Below are 16310 nucleotides of genomic sequence, written 5' to 3'. Positions count from 1 at the left end.
GGCCCCCAACCCAAAGCAAGTAATCGTATCTGCTGAGCATTAAAAACATCTGGACCGTCCCACATATAAGGCTGGCATAGAGAAAATTCTCACGGCCTCCTCTTCTCGCAACAAGGGGGGAGAAAAAAAACAAAAATAAAAGTACGCACTGGTCAAAAAACCAGTTAGGACATGTCACGGACTGAGGTATCAGTCTTCTGCTGTTTCCTTCCATCCCAAGCCAAGGATCCGAAACTCTGTGCCTAGAGGCAGAATTCCTGTCTCTAACCACTTAGAAGACCAATTCTCTCCCTATTTGCTTGATATTATTTCCTCCAGCAGGGAGAAAACAGGAGGAAGAAAAGGGGAGAGAAATGAAGTTGAAAGACTGCACACTTCAGGGACCAAACATGCTAATCCTAGAACCACAAATCCTGGGTCAAATTTTCCATCCCAGAGACTGACCTGCTATGTAAACTGAAGCAAGTTCTGACATCCCTCACGTCAAAAGAAGCTCCCACACAGGGATGTTGCAGGAATTACTGACAAAATTAATGTAAAGTAGTTTAAGTCCCTGGGCCAAAGGGACTGAATAGAGTGTAAGCTGACATCTCAGTAGTGAAATTCTTGTGGACATTAAAGGAAATCAACTATCCATAAAGGAAGAACATGCCAACTTCTAAAAAATTATCCTTTCATAATCACAGATACAGCACAAATTACACATAATTTCTTGAATCACAGAAAGCTCCCCCAAAGGTCTCTACTTCTAGTAAAATCCAGCTGATTTATGACTAGTTCTCAACTGTGGAGCTGGCCCTGCCCTTTCTTTGCCTAGTCCTAACTTTTAATTTTGAAACTGCCACTCACTTTCCCTAAATGACTCAATATGGACCAAGGCTTCATTTTCCAGTACAGCTGCCCATTTCTAGGGAAATAACTTTTTCTCAGAGCCATATTTGATAGCTAAACGCTGAGTCAACCCAGTGGCCAGTCATATATGACTCTAAAGGACAAAGCATTAATTGTAACCAAGTATAAGGCTCCAAGCAGGTCAGAGCCTTACAGTATGAAAGGGATTGGATTAAAGTAAGACACACCCAGAAAAACTGTGTTCTGGGTTTGCAGGGCAGAGACTCTGCTCCAGGGCACCAACTCTCCAGTGAAAAAACAGACATGAAAGGAAAATGATTTCATGCAATAAGAAATAGTCATTTGCCCCAAACAGAATTTAAACAATTTGGAACTTTCAGCAAAGTCCAAATGCCCCACTAGTTAACACACAGGCATCCAGAATAAGCTTCACAACTGCTACAGAAGACGGCAAAGGACATAGTATTTGCTAATAAACAACTGAAACTCACATGGGGAGGCGGATAAGGGGAGGAGGAGATGGAGGAGGAACACAGCGTGATGTGTCCATCTCTGAGATTTCTGCTTCCTTATCTCACTCCACGTGGACCCCATAACAAACTATTCCCTGTGTGATACCACTGGTCAGATGGTTCCACAGGCTAAATATGATGAACCCTCTTCTAACAATTCTCCTTAATACTCTTAAAAACAAACAGAAGGTCACTTACTTTACTCCACAATGGGAAGACGGAAGCACAGTTTCCAAGATTGCCCATCCAATCAACTATGGAGCTTGACTTACATTAGCTGTTATCATGAAATCTATCAACAGTGGCCTGGACTAAAGTGACTGCTGCAAATAAAACTGTATTTATGTGGCTCAGATGGTAAATACGGGAGAACCAGGTTCGATCCCTGGATTGGGAAGATCCCCTGGAGAAAGAAATGGCAACCCACTCCAGTACTCTTGCCTGAAAAATCCCATGGATGGAGGAGCCTAGTAGGCTACAATCCATGGGGTCACAAAGAGTCAGACACGACTGAGCGACTTCACTTTCATTCAAACACCCATTAAAGTGCACTTATCATATGCCAGAGGTTCTATATGGACTGTTATTAACTCTCAAAAATAAATAAAAAACTACAAGTTGCATATATTCTTACCTCTCTGAGCACACACAGAAACAACAATTCCAGAGATGTCAATGTGACCACAATCATATAACTTGTTATTTAATTTTTTTAAAAGCCAATATTCTAACCTGGATCTGTTTGAACTCACAACCTGTGTCTTTTCTGCTTGGCCTCCCATTTATAGACAGCTGGGGGTGGAAACAAACAGTCAGAAAACACTATGTATCTATGTTTTCTTATATCATCAATAAAATACAGGCTGCTTAACATCAAGGTCAAAGTCACACTTTTTAGGTAACACTAACAACAGACTGGTTCCAAATACGAAAAGGAGTACGTCAAGGCTGTATATTGTCACCCTGCTTATTTAACTTATATGCAGAATACATCATGAGAAACGCTGGGCTGGAAGAAGCACAAGCCGGAATCAAGATTGCTGGGAGAACTATCCATAATCTCAGATATGCAGATGACACCACCCTTATGGCAGAAAGTGAAGAGGAACTAAAGAGCCTCTTGATGAAAGTGAAAGAGTAGAGTGAAAAAGTTGGCTTAAAGCTCAACATTCAGAAAACGAAGATCATGGCGTCTGGTCCCATGACTTCATGGCAAATAGATGGGTAAACAGTGGAAACAGTGGCTGACTTTATTTTTCTGGGCTTCAGAATCACTGCAGATAGTGATTGCAGCCATGAAATTAAAAGACACTTACTCCTTGGAAGGAAAGTTACGACCAACCTAGACAGCATATTCAAAAGCAGAGACATTACTTTGCCAACAAAGGTCCGTTTAGTCAAGGCTATGGTTTTTCCAGTAGTCAAGTATGGATGTGAGAGTTGGACTGTGAAGAAAGCTGAGCACCGAAGAATTGATGCTTTTGAACTGTGGTGTTGGAGAAGACTCTTGAGAGTCCCTTGGACTGCAAAGAGATCCAACCAGTCCATCCTAAAGGAGATCAGTCCTGGGTGTTCTTTGGAAGGAATGATGCTAAAGCTGAAACTCCAGTACTTTGGCCATCTCATGAGAAGAGGTGACTCACTGGAAAAGACTCTGATGCTGGGAAGGATTGGGGGCAGGAGGAAAAGGGGACGACAGAGGATGAGATGGCTGGATGGCATCACCGACTGGATGGACATGAGTTTGAGTGAACTCTGGGAGTTGATGATGGACAGGGAGGCCTGGCATGCTGCAATACATGGGGTCGCAAAGAGTCGGACACGACTGAGTGAGTGAACTGAACTGAACTGAACAGTTTTAAACCCTGAGCAGGCACTCCATACTTATTCATTTCTTAATCTAATCCTATTAGTCTAAACTTCTCGACAAATGGCAACGATTCTACTCACATCTTTTAAAATTAAAATTAGCTTGAGAAATTACATACTGAAGTGAAATGATAAAACTTCAGATAACATATTCTGGAATTTAACTTTATAATATTCGAGATGAACAAAATTATCACTGGCTAATGCCTCTACTCAGGAGAAGGCAATGGCAACCCACTCCAGTACTCTTGCCTGGAAAATCCCATGGACGGAGGAACCTGACAGGCTGCAGTCCATGGGGTCGCACAGAGTCGGACACGACTGAAGCGACTTAGCAGCAGCAGCAATGCCTCTACTGGCCCAATTATAACATCCTGATGCCGACACAGTCTCATCTGCTGGTTTTAATCTGTAAACCCTGTGCAGTCAAGATCTATACGTTAGATTTATGATTTCTAAATTCTGCATATAGAACCAGAACATTTCAAGGTGTTTCTCCAGGGATTCCACTAAAACTGTATCAGCTGTTAGAGGACAATGCTAAAGAGGCCAAGGTTACATGTCTGATACCCACGTGAACCAGTCAGCATCACTCTCTCCTCCTGTCACAATATGCCCTCTGCTGTAAATACACACTCCTGGGTTTACTGAAAAATTAACACAAAGTATCACTACTTCTGAAAAAAGTTAAAATGTATCTAACAATATCAAATATTATCAGTTCAGTTCAGTTCAGTTGCTCAGTCATGTCAGACTCTTTGCGACCCCATGAACTGCAGCACACCAGGCCTCCCTGTCCATCACCAACTCCCAGAGTTCACTCAGACTCACGTCCATCGAGTCACTGATGCCATCCAGCCATCTCATCCTCTGCTGTCCCCTTCTCCTCCTGCCCCCAATCCCTCCCAGCATCAGGGTCTTTTCCAATGAGTCAACTCTTCGCATGAGGTGGCCAAAGTACTGGAGTTTCATCTTTAGCACTTCTAATCTGCAGAAAACAGCTATTGTCTTTCAGAAAATATGCCCAATCATTCATCCTTTAAATAGTTATTGAACCTCTACCACAGGTCAACTGATAAATCTCGAAAGGCTAGTACTGGAAGACAAATAAACAGTTATGTGTGGTATGTGACAAGGCAGAGACGAATATATACGGTAAAGTGAGAGAACACGAGAGACATGGGGCCTTTAGCAAGCATCATGGGAAAGGAATTTCAGGAGTTCCCTGAGACAGGTAAGGGCGTTCCAGGGAGAGAGAATGAATTTTTATGATGGTATGGTCAGAAAACAAGATGGCAAACTTAGGAGGACTTTCAAGTATTTAACTAAGACCAGACAGAGCTGAAAGAGATGACCTGTTGGGAGAGGTCAATGCAACAGGATTTTCTACCTCAACCAGGTTAGGTTTTCCTAAACTGCCTTATTTTGAGTTAACTTCCAGAGTAAAGGAGGGAAATTTTTTTAATATCATGTGAAGAGTTCCTATCTTTTTAGTTGCCATGATAAAGGTCAAAAAAACGCCTCTCCACAGCAAAAGAAACCACCAACCAATGAAAAGGCAACCTACTGTATAGAAGAGATTTGCAAATCATGAATCTGACAATATATAATATCAGATGAGGTTAATAACAAAAATATATAGAGAACCGTATCAGGTGGGGTTAATATCCAAAATATATAAAGAACCCATAAAACTCAATAGCAAAACAACAAACAATCTAATTATAAAATAAGAAGGGGATCTAAATAGACATTTTTCCAACGAAAACCTACAGATGGCCAACAGGTACACGAAAAGCTACTCAGCATTCACAGATCATCAGGGAAATGCAAGTCAAAACCTCAATGAAGTATCATCTCACACCTGCTACGATGGCTATTATCAGAAAGATAAGAAATTACAAGTGTTGGCAAAGATGTGGAGATAAGGGACCCTTTGTGCACTGCTGGTGGGAATGTTAACTGTTGCACACACTATGGAAAACAGTATGGAGGTTCCTCAAACAATTAAAAATAGGACTACCATATGATCCAGTAACTCCATGTCTGGGTATTTATCCGAAAGAAACAAAAGCACTGCACTAATTCTAAAAGGTCCACATGCCCAAGTTCACTGCAGCATTATTTACAAAAGCCAAGACATGGAGACAACTCAAGTATCCACTGATGGGCGAATGAATGAAGAAAATGTGGTGTATAAATATACACAATAGAATATTATTCAGCTATAAAAAGAAGGAAATCTTGATGTCTGCAACAACAAAGATGAATCTTGAGGGCATGAGGATAAGTGAAAAAATTCACACAGAGAAAGATGAACATTCTAAGATCTCACTTATATGAGCAATCTTAAACAAACAAAACAAAAAAATATCCTAACAGAGAATAGACTGGTGGTTGGGGTGAGAGATGGGTGAAGTTGGTCAAAAGATACAAACTTCCAGTTATAAAATAAGTAAGAAATGGGGATGTAAACAGTATGATGACTACAGTCAATAATACTTATATATCTGAAAGTTGTTAAGAGAGTACAGATCTCAAAAATTCTTATCAGAAGAAAACAATTTTATGTGGTGATGTATGTTAACTAGCCATATTATAGTGATCATTTGCTATATATACATATTTCAGTGTTATATTTCAATTACATCTTAATTTTTTAAAAAGAATAAAAGTTAAAAGGAGGTGAATTCTTCTGAAAATGAAGCTTTTAGTGACTGAGAACATTTCATGAAGAGGTTCTTCTATTTGTAGAGCAAATTCCCAATTTGCTGTTCTGTGAGGCAGAGTGAAAGTTTACTTATTCCTCTCAGAGAACTGGTTTAAACAGTGATCAACGGAGGTGGTTCATCATTTGAAACTTGGTGGGTTGACTATTTGACAAGCATATTTACATTAATAAAAGAAGCATCTTCATGTCCATACAACACCTCTAATACATAAACACATAAATGCATGTGGGTACCCACAACCTAAGCATCCCAGGTGGCACAGTGGTAAAGAATCCACCTGCCAATGCAGGAGACTCAAGAGACATGGGTTCAATCCCTAGGTCGAGAAGATCCCTTGGAAGAGGGAATGGCAAAGCACTCCAGTACTCTTGCCTGGAAAATCCCATGGACAGAGGAGCCTGGTGGGCTACAGTCCATGGGGTTCTAAGAGTTGGGTACAACTGAGCGACTGAATGTACACACAACTTGCCAATTTTGACAAGCAAAGGAGTAGTGTATGTATGAGAGACCCTAATGCTGAGAAAGACTGAAGGCAAGAGGAAAAGGGTTGACAACAGAGAACGAGATGGTTGGATGGCATCACCAACTCAATGGACATGAGTTTGAGCAAATTCAGGGAGACGGTGAAGGACAGGGAAGCCTGGTGTGTTGCAGTCCATGGGGTTGCAAAGAGTTTACACAACTTAGCAACTGAATAACAACAACAATGTATGAGAGAGAAAAAGCCGTCTACAGGCTAAAACAATCACAGGTCAAAAGTGGAATCTAATTTTTAAGCAAACTTTTTACTGAAGTGACTATATATACAGAAATGGGAAAAAAATCAGAAGTATACAACTCAGTGAATTTCCACGAAGTGAACCCACCCATGTAAACAAGTTTCTAGGTTTAAAAAAAAAAGAACACTATCAGCACCCTGATACAGTCTATACAGTCTATACAATCAGCAAAAACAAGACTGGGAGCTAATTGTGGCTCAGATCATGAACTCCTTATTGCCAAATTCAGACTTAAATTGAAGAAAGTAGGGAAAATTACTAGACCATTCAGGTATAACCTAAATCAAATCCCTTACAATTATACAGTGGAAGTGAGAAATAGATTCAAGGGATTAGATCTGATAGACAGAGTGCCTGATGAACTATGGACGGAGGTTGGTGACATTGTACAGTAGACAGGGATCAAGACCATCCCCATGGAAAAGAAATGCAAAAAAGCAAAATGGCTGTCTCAGGAGGCCTTACAAATAGCTGTGAAAAGAAGAGAAGTGAAAAGCAAAGGAGAAAAGGAAAGATATACCCATTTGAATGTAGAGTTCCAAAGAATAGCAAGGAGAGACAACAAAGCCTTCCTCAGTGATCAGGAAGAAATACAGCAAAGAAATAGAGGAAAACAACAGAATGGGAAAGACTAGAGATCTCTTCAAGAAAATTAGAGATACCAAGGGAACATTTCATGCAAACATGGGCTCGATAAAAGACAGAAATGGTATGGACCTAACAGAAGCAGAAGATATTAAGAAGAGGTGGCAAGAATACACAGAATAACTGTACAAAAAAGATCTTTATGACCCAGATAATCACGATGGTGTGATCACTCACCTAGAGCCAGACATTCTGGAATGCGAAGTCAAGTAGAGCCTTAGGAAGCATAGCTAGCAGAGGTGATGGAATTCCAGTTGAGCTATTTCAAATCCTGAAAGATGACGCTGTGAAAGTGCTGCACTCAATACGCCAGCAAATTTGGAAAACTCAGCAGTGGCCACAGGACTGCAAAAGGTCAGTTTTCATTCCAATCCCAAAGAAAGGCAATGCCAAAGAATGCTCAAACTACCACACAATTGCACTCATCTCACACGCTAGTAAAGTAATGCTCAAAATTCTCCAAGCCAGGCTTCAACAGTACATGAACTGTGAATTTCCAGATGTTCAAGCTAGTTTTAGAAAAGGCAGAGGAACCAGAGATCAAATTGCCAACATCCACTGCATCATCGAAAAAGCAAGCGAGTTCCAGAAAAACATCTACTTCTACTTCACTGACTATGCGAAAGCCTTTGACTGTGTGGACTAAAACAAACTGTGGAAAATTCTTCAAGAGATGGGAATACCAGACCACCTGACCTGCCTCTTGAGAAACCTGTATGCAGGTCAGGAAGCAACAGTTAGAATAGGACATGGAACAACAGACTGGTTCCAAATAGGAAAAGGAGTACGTCAAGGCTATATATTGTCACCCTGCTTATTTAACTTATATGCAGAGTACATCATGAGAAACGCTGGGCTGGAAGAAGCACAAGCTGGAATCAAGATTGCCAGGAGAAATATCAAGAATCTCAGATATGCAGATGACACCACCCTTATGGCAGAAAGCAAAGAACTAAAGAGCTTCTTGATGAAAGTGAAAGAAGAGAGTAAAAAACTGGCTTAAAGTTCAACATTCAGAAAACTAAGATCATGGCATCTGGTCCCATCACTTCATGGCAAACAGATGGGGAAACAGTGGAAACAGTGACAGACTTTATTTTGGGGGGCTCCAAAATCACTGCAGATGGTGACTGCAGCCATGAAATTAAAAGATGCTTACTCCTTGGAAGAAAAGTGATGACCAACCTAGACAGCATATTAGAAAGCAGAGACATTACTTTGTCAACAAAGGTCCGTCTTGTCAAAGCTATGGTTTTTCCAGTAGTCATGTATGGATGCGAGAGTTGGACTGTAAAGAAAGCTGAGCGCCGAAGAATTGATGCTTTTGAGCTGTGGTGTTGGAGAAGACTCTTGAGAGTCCCTTGGACTGCAAGGAGATCCAACCAGTCCATTCTAAAGGAAATCAGTCCTGAATATTCATTGGATGGACTGCTTTTGAAGCTGAAACTCCAATACTCTGGCCACCAGATGTGAAGAACTGACTCATCTGAAAAGACCCTGATGCTGAGAAAGATTGAAGACAGGAGGAGAAGGGGATGACAGAGGATGAGATGGTTGGATGGCATCACTTACTCAATGGACATGAGTTTTGAGTAAACTCCAGGAGTTGGTGATGGACAGGGAGGCCTGGCGTGCCTCAGTCCATGGGGTAGCAAAGAGTCAGACACAACTGAGCAACTCAACTGGACTGAACTGAGCTGATCAGCACCCTGGAAACCCATCCAGGGCATTGGCAAAGTCACTTCTACCAGCTCACAGGAATGACTGTAACACCACAGATTAAATCTGCCTGTTTTTAACCTTCATATAAATGAAATCATACATTATGTACTTTGGGGCTGGCTTCTTACACTCCACATCATATTTGTGAAACCGTTTCATCTGTTGAACAGAGCAACAGTTCATTCATTGTCAATACTGTCAAGTATTCTGTTTTATAAATATAATTTTAACTTACTGAAAAATATTTTAGTACTGTTGAAAGGCAACTGTGTTATTTCTAGTTTGGGGCTATTACTAAAAACACTGCTATGTATATCCTTGTACATGTTGTTTGGTGCACATCTGCACACATTTCTGTTGCGTATATCTAGAGTGGAATTGCTGATCACCGGGCACACTTACGTTTAGTTTTGGTAGATATTTCCAACTGCCTATTTTCCAAAGTTGTTCCAACAAACATCCTCACCAGCAGTGCGTGAGGGCTCCTGATGCCGAACAACCGAATTAACACCTGGTAACATCTGTCTTTTTCCTTTCAGTCAGTAGCGGCATCTCACTGTGGTTATTTGCTTTATCCTGAAGGTTAGTTTGATGATAACCACTTCAGGGGCATTTGGATATCATCTTTTGTGAAGTACCTACCTACATACCTATGTTTTTTGTTTTTTTTTTCCTGGCCTGTTCAAAGATCGATTTATAGGACCTCTTTTATATATTGATTTGTAGAAGTTATTTATATGTTGTGGATCTGAGCCAGACACCTATACTGCAAATATCTTTTCCTACTCTGTGGTATGCCTTTTTATTTTCTTAATGGTGCATTTTAATGAAAAGATAGTGCTAACCGATTCAATGGACATGAGTTTGAATAAGCTCCGGGAGCTGGTGATGGACAGGGAAGCCTGGCGTGCTGCAGTCCATGGGGTCACAAAGAGTCAGACACAACTGAGCGACTGAACTGAACCGAACTGAATTCTAATGTAGTCAATCTATCATTTTTTCCTTTACAGTTATTATTCATGTCCTGGTTCAAGTAAAGAATATCATGAAGACATTCTCATAGATTTTCTCCACAAACTTCAATAAAGTAGCATTTTAAATGCATATTTAAAAAATTTATATATATATAAAGTGCACCATGTATATATATAAAGTGCACAACTGAAGTTTTCCTCTAAAACATAGATCAACTCAAACAATCTGAGTTACACAGGTCACACTAAATTAAATTTACTGAGCACCTCTTACGTGCCCAGGACTGTGTTAGGTGCTACAAGAGATAAAAGCAATATATAAGAGGTGAGTCCTGACCTAAATGAATATTAACCTTTGCTGTTGTTCAGTCATTAAGTCGTGTCCGACTCTTTGTGACCCCACAGACTGCAGCATGTCCTGGTAGCTCAGAACTGAATATTAACCTTAGCTGGCAGCATAACACTTAAATATTAATTGTGAGGAAGGACAGATACTGAAGTTGAAACTCCAATCTCCACCTGATGCGAAGAACTGACTCCTTGGAAAAGACCCTGATGCTGGGAAAGACTGAAGGCAGGAAGAGAAGGGCATGACAGAGGGTGAGATGGTTGGATGGCATCACTGACTCAATGGACGTGAGTTTGAGCAAGTTCCGGGAGTTGGTGATGGACAGGGAAGCCTGGTGTGCTGCAGTCCATAGGGTCGCAAAGAATCGGACACAACTGAATGACTAAACTGAATTGATGTCAGAGCTCGAAAATAACACTCCTCCACCACCTGCAACTTTCCAAGCATGTTCCTACTTCACTAAGGAACAGTGAACTGTGGTGCTGGAGAAGACTCTTGAGAGTCCCTTGGACGCGAAGGAGATCAAACCACTCAAAACCCTAAAGGAAATCAACTCTGAATATTCACTGGAAGGACTGATGCTGAAGCTCCAATACTTGATCACATAATGCAAAGAGACAACTCGTTGAAAAAGATCCTGATGCTGGGAAAGACTGAAGAGAGAAGAGGGCGGCAGAGGATGAGATGGTTAGATAGCATCACCGACTCAAAGGACATGAATTTAAGCAAACTCTGGGAGAGAGTGAAGGCCAGGGAAGCCTGCATGCTGCAGTCCATGGGGTTGCAAAGAGTTGGACACAACTTAGCAAATGAACAACAAGAAGGAACAGAAAGACAAAGAATTACTTGATTACGGCTACTGCTTCAATGTGCTGTGCTGTGCTTAGTCACTCAGTCGTGTCCAACTCTTTGAGACCGCATGGACTGTAGCCCGCCAGGCTCCTCTGTTCACAGGGATTCTCCACACAAGAATAATGAAGTGGGTTGCCATGCCCTCCTCCAGGGGATCTTCTCAACCTAGGGATCAAACCCAGGTCTCTCACATTGCAGGCAGATTGTTCACCATCTGAGCCACCAGGGAAACCCATGAATATTAGAGTGGGTAGTTTCCAGGGGAAATTGTTTTCCAGGGAAACTGCCTCACCCAGGAATCGAACAGGGGTCTCCTGCATTATAGGCAGATTCTCTGCCAGCTGAGCTACCCAGGAAGCTCTACTGCTTCAATGCACACATCTAAAAACCATACCATTTACCAACTTTCAAAAGTGTAGACCAAATGCCCTAGTAAGATTCAGTTCAGTTGCTCAGCCATGTCCGACTCTTTGCAACCCCATGGACTGCAAGCTTCCCTGTCCATCACCAACTCCCAGAACTTGCTCAAACTCATGTCCACCGAGCTGCTGATGCCATCCAACCATCTCATCTTTTATCATCCTCTTCTCCTCCTGCCTTCAATCTTTCCCAGCATAAGGGTCTTTTCTAAGGAGTCAGTTATTTGTATCAGATATCCAAAGTACTCCTTGGAAGGAAAGTTATGACCAACCTACATAGCATATTCAAAAGCAGAGACATTACTTTGCCAACAAAGCTTCGTCTAGTCAAGGCTATAGTTTTTCCTGTGATCATGTATGGATGTGAGAGTTGGACTGTGAAGAAGGCTGAGCGCCAAAGAATTGATGCTTTTGAACTGTGGTGTTGGAGAAGACTCTTGAGAGTCCCTTGGACTGCAAGGAGATCCAACCAGTCCATTCTGAAGGAGATCAGCCCTGGGATTTCTTTGGAAGGAATGATGCTAAAGCTGAAACTCCAGTACTTTGGCCACCTCATGAGAAGAGTTGACTCATTGGAAAAGACTCTGATGCTGGGAGGGATTGGGGGCAGGAGGAGAAGGGGACGACAGAGAATGAGATGGCTGGATGGCATCACTGACTCGATGGATGTGAATCTCAGTGAACTCCGGGAGTTGGTGATAGACAGGGAGGCCTGGCGTGCTACGATTCATGGGGTTGCAAAGAGTCGGACACGACTGAGCGACTGATCTGATCTGATCCAAAGTACTGGAGTTTCAGCTTTGGCATCAGTCTTTCCAATGAATATTCAAGACTGATTTTCTTTAGGATGGACTGATTTGATCTCCTTGCAGTCCAAGGGACTCTCTAATAACTCTAACAAGGTTAACAGCTACAGTTTCAGTATTTTATAGCTCTACCACCTAAAAGAAATAGCTGAATCCAGAAATCATGCAATCTTTTCCAGAATAAAAAAAAAATATCATTCTAGTTACAGAAGAATGTGGCAGAAGGGGAAAATAAATATATATGAATATACAAACACAGGCTTCCCAGGTGGCGAAGTGGTAAAGAACTCACCTGTCAATGAAGGAAATGCAGGAGACTCCAGTTTGATGCTTCAGTTGGAGAGATCACCTGGAGTAAGAAATGGCAACCCACTCAAGTATTTTTGCCGGGAAAATTTCATGGACAGAGGAGCCTGGTGGGCTACAGTCCATGGGGTCGCAAAAGTTAAACACAGCTGAGCACACACACACCCACACATACACACTCACACCCCCACATAACTCTACACTTTTTTCCTATATTGTTTTCTAATTTTCTTGCCCACTATTACTTAACCTTTTCTTCCTGGACTTGGGGACAAAGATCACTTAAAAAGGAAAAGCCAAGCGTGACCCCTTCATAAAGATAAATTTACGGAAGGTCAATTCCAGGATAAGAAGTTAAAGAGCCAGTAAACCAAGTTAGATGAACAGCGAGTTTTTAAACCAGAGTCATCCAGTTTTCTTTATTCTCTTTTATAACAAGCATTAAAATAGAATTATGCTACTCCAATACTTGGGAGAACATGTAGAACAGGAAAGAAATGAAGAAGTCTACTAATTTTAGAGGTCAAGCTGGACCAAATGCTTCATGGCCTGGGATTCTAAGCCTTAAACATATTTTCTGAAATGATGCAAGAATCCATTAGCAGAACTTAAGTGATGACCACAAGATAAGGTGGTTTACTAATTTATGACAAGAAAAAAATAACACTAAGGGATTAAAACTCTTTTGTCCAGAAAGTTTTCAAGTCTTTACTCTGACCTAAAATAATAGGCAAAATAAAAGGCAACTAAAGATGGAGAAGCTCTATACAGTCAACAAAAACAAGACCAGGAGCTGACTGTGGCTCAGATCATGAACTCCTTATTGCCAAATTCAGACTTAAATTGAAGAAAGTAGGGAAAACCACTAGACCATTCAGGTATGACCTAAATCAAATCCCTTATGATTGTACAGTGGAAGTGAGAGATAGATTTAAGGGACTAGATCTGATAGATAGAGTGCCTGATGAACTATGGACGGAGGTTCGTGACATTATACAGGAGACAGGGATCAAGACCATCCCCATGGAAAAGAAACGCAAAAAAGCAAAATGGCTGTCTCAGGAGGCCTTACAAATAGCTATGAAAAGAAGAGAAGTGAAAAGCAAAGGAGAAAAGGAAAGATACAAGCATCTGAAAGCAGAGTTCCAAAGAATAGCAAGAAGAGATAAGAAAGCCTTCCTCAGTGATCAATGCAAAGAAATAGAGGAAAACAACAGAATGGGAAAGACTAGAGATCTCTTCAAGAAAACTAGAGATACCAAGGGAACATTTCATGCAAACATGGGCTCGATAAAGGACAGAAATGGTATGGACCTAACAAAAGCAGAAGATAGTAAGAAGAGGTGGCAAGAATACACAGAAGAACTGTACACAAAAGATCTTTACAACCCAGATAATCACGATGGTGTGATTACTCACCTAGAGCCAGACATCCTGGAATGTGAAGTCAAGTGGGCCTTAGAAAGCATCACTACAAACAAAGCTAGTAGAGGTGATGAAATTTCAGTTGAGCTATTTCAAATCCTGGAAGATGATGCTGTGAAAGTGCTGCACTCAATATGCCAGCACATTTGGAAAACTCTGCAGTGGCCACAGGACTGGAAAAGGTCAGTTTTCATTCCAATCTCAAAGAAAGGCAATGCCAAAGAATGCTCAAACTACCACACAATTACACTCATCTCACAGGCTAGTAAAGTAATGTTCAAAATTCTCCAAGCCAGGCTTCAGCAATATGTGAACCATGAACTTCCAGATGTTCAAGCTAGTTTTAGAAAAGGCAGAGGAACCAGAGATCAAATTGCCAACATCCACTGGATCATGGAAAAAGCAAGAGAGTTCCAGAAAAACATCTATTTCTGCTTTCTTGACTATGCCAAAGCCTTTGACTGTGTGGATCACAATAAACTGTGGAAAATTCTGAAAGAGATGGGAATACCAGACCACCTGACCTGCCTCTTGAGAAATCTGTATGCATGTCCAGGTTAGAACTGGACATGGAACAACAGACTGGTTCCAAATACGAAAAGGAGTACGTCAAGGCTGTATATTGTCACCCTGCTTATTTAACTTATACGCAGAGTACATCATGAGAAATGCTGGGCTGGAAGAAGCACAAGCTGGAATCAAGATTGCCAGGAGAAATATCAATAACCTCAGATATGCAGATGACACCACCCTTATGGCAGAAAGTGAAGAGGAACTAAAAAGCCTCTTGATGAAGGTGAAAGAGGAGAGTGAAAAAGTTGGCTTAAAACTCAACATTCAGAAAACGAAGATCATGGCATCCGGTCCCATCACTTCATGGGAAATAGATGGGCAAAAACAGTGGAAACAGTGTCAGACTTTATTTTTTGGGGCTCCAAAATCACTGCAGATGGTGACTGCAGCCATGAAATTAAAAGACGCTTACTCCTTGGAAGAAAAGTTATGACCAACCTAGATAGCATATTCAAAAGCAGAGACGTTACTTTGCCAACAAAGGTCCGTCTAGTCAAGGCTATGGTTTTTCCAGTGGTCATGTATGGATGTGAGAGTTGAACTGTGAAGAAAGCTAAGCACCGAAGAATCGATGCTTTTGAACTGTGGTGTTGGAGAAGACTCTTGAAGAGTCCCTTGCACTGCAAGGAGATCCAACCAGTCCATTCTGAAGGAGATCAGCTCTGGGATTTCTTTGGAAGGAATGATGCTAAAGCTGAAACTCCAGTACTTTGGCCACCTCATGAGAAGAGTTGACTCATTGGAAAAGACTCTGATGCTGGGAGGGATTGGGGGCAGGAGGAGAAGGGGATGACAGTGGATGAGATGGCTGGATGGCATCACTGACTCGATGGACGTGAGTCTGGGTGAACTCCGTGAGTTGGTGATGGACAGGGAGGCCTGGTGTGCTGCGATTCATGGGGTCGCAAAGAGTCGGACACGACTGAGCGACTGAACTGAACTGAACTGAACTGAAGAATTAAGCTTTTCAGCAGGAACTAAATTTCCCATGGTATTTATTCATTCAATAAACTTTTATGATATGTACACCTACTAGCCTAGTTTCCATGTATACAGTATAAAAAAAGGGCACAGTCCTTGCCTTCATAAGTATAGCCAAATTGGGGGAAAATATTTTAGCCAAGTAAACAAATATTTAGTTACAAATTACAATAAATGTCTAAAAAAAAAAAAAGGTGGTAGATGTACTTTAGGTTAAAGAAGGCCTCCTTAGGAAGATGACATCTAAGCTAAGAGGAAAACAATGAAAGAAGTCATCCCAGTGATCCCAACCAAACATGCCTGGTTGATTCACCCCTCAGTTCCAACTCACTGCTCCCAAGGTCTATGATGACTCCAACACCCCTGCCCCCGCAGTCTAGCCCTCCATTCTGAGTCCTGTCTGTGCCCAAACACATCAGCAAGGCTTCATGGTATGGCCTGCTTGAACCAAGGACTGAAACTGGGTGCTTCTCATGCTAGACCATATCTAGTATTTGACACGTGCGCAAACCAG

General features: G+C 41.5%; 1 protein-coding gene across 24 annotated transcripts in view; it reads right to left on the bottom strand.

The window, feature by feature from the left end:
* The window catches only part of RBFOX2 (RNA binding fox-1 homolog 2), a 292278-nt gene that overhangs the window by 220083 nt on the left and 55885 nt on the right, over positions 1–16310 (bottom strand). The gene's annotated exons all lie outside the window — the stretch shown is intronic.

This window comes from Bubalus bubalis, chromosome 4 (assembly GCF_019923935.1).
Source record: "Bubalus bubalis isolate 160015118507 breed Murrah chromosome 4, NDDB_SH_1, whole genome shotgun sequence".
NCBI lineage: Eukaryota > Metazoa > Chordata > Mammalia > Artiodactyla > Bovidae > Bubalus > Bubalus bubalis.
This window is presented reverse-complemented; position numbering and strand designations above follow the sequence as displayed.